This window comes from Odontomachus brunneus, unplaced genomic scaffold (genome assembly GCF_010583005.1).
Source record: "Odontomachus brunneus isolate Ranch 3 - 2012 unplaced genomic scaffold, Obru_v1 Obru_scaffold_150, whole genome shotgun sequence".
NCBI lineage: Eukaryota > Metazoa > Arthropoda > Insecta > Hymenoptera > Formicidae > Odontomachus > Odontomachus brunneus.
The window spans coordinates 514023-515719 of NW_022639600.1; positions in this window are offsets into that span (position 1 = coordinate 514023).

Genomic DNA, 1697 nt, shown 5'->3' on the forward strand with positions numbered 1-1697 from the left:
ATTGTTCTAGTTGTTCCAAACATTGTTCCAAAAGCACAAATCAATAAGTTTAATTATAAGCCCGAAAAATTAAAAAAAAGTTTTTTGACAAACAGTCTATCGGACCAAGAGTAAACTTATACTATCTTTCTTGTTCCAACCGAGAACTTTTTGTTTTGAGTTGTTCTAAGCTTAAGAATTATAGTTCTAGAGTATGAGACTCATAAGATCATTCGTTCTCCGAAAATTCGTAAAGAAATCCATTTGACAATAATTGACGTCAAGAGTAAACACATGCTTCCTTTCTTGTTCCAACCGAGAACTTTTTGTTTTGAGTTGTTCTAAGCTTAAGAATTATAGTTCTAGAGTATGAGACTCATAAGATCATTCGTTCTCCGAAAATTCGTAAAGAAATCCATTTGACAATAATTGACGTCAAGAGTAAACACATGCTTCCTTTCTTGTTCCAACCGAGAACTTTTTGTTTTGAGTTGTTCTAAGCTTAAGAATTATAGTTCTAGAGTATGAGACTCATAAGATCATTCGTTCTCCGAAAATTCGTAAAGAAATCCATTTGACAATAATTGACGTCAAGAGTAAACACATGCTTCCTTTCTTGTTCCAACCGAGAACTTTTTGTTTTGAGTTGTTCTAAGCTTAAGAATTATAGTTCTAGAGTATGAGACTCATAAGATCATTCGTTCTCCGAAAATTCGTAAAGAAATCCATTTGACAATAATTGACGTCAAGAGTAAACACATGCTTCCTTTCTTGTTCCAACCGAGAACTTTTTGTTTTGAGTTGTTCTAAGCTTAAGAATTATAGTTCTAGAGTATGAGACTCATAAGATCATTCGTTCTCCGAAAATTCGTAAAGAAATCCATTTGACAATAATTGACGTCAAGAGTAAACACATGCTTCCTTTCTTGTTCCAACCGAGAACTTTTTGTTTTGAGTTGTTCTAAGCTTAAGAATTATAGTTCTAGAGTATGAGACTCATAAGATCATTCGTTCTCCGAAAATTCGTAAAGAAATCCATTTGACAATAATTGACGTCAAGAGTAAACACATGCTTCCTTTCTTGTTCCAACCGAGAACTTTTTGTTTTGAGTTGTTCTAAGCTTAAGAATTATAGTTCTAGAGTATGAGACTCATAAGATCATTCGTTCTCCGAAAATTCGTAAAGAAATCCATTTGACAATAATTGACGTCAAGAGTAAACACATGCTTCCTTTCTTGTTCCAACCGAGAACTTTTTGTTTTGAGTTGTTCTAAGCTTAAGAATTATAGTTCTAGAGTATGAGACTCATAAGATCATTCGTTCTCCGAAAATTCGTAAAGAAATCCATTTGACAATAATTGACGTCAAGAGTAAACACATGCTTCCTTTCTTGTTCCAACCGAGATCTTTTTCTTCTGAGTTGTGCTAGGCTTAAGAATTATAGTTTTAGAGTATGAGACTCGTACCGTCATACGTTCTCCGAAAATTCGTAAAAAAATCGATTTTTTCAATACTTGACGTCAAGAGTAAACACATGCTTCCTTTCTTGTTCCAACCGAGATCTTTTTCTTCTGAGTTGTGCTAGGCTTAAGAATTGTAGTTTTAGATTATGAGACTCGTAGCGTCATCCGTTCTCCGAAAATTCGTAAAGAAATCCATTTGACAATACTTGACGTCAAGAGTAAACACATGCTTCCTTTCTTGTTCCAACCGAGAT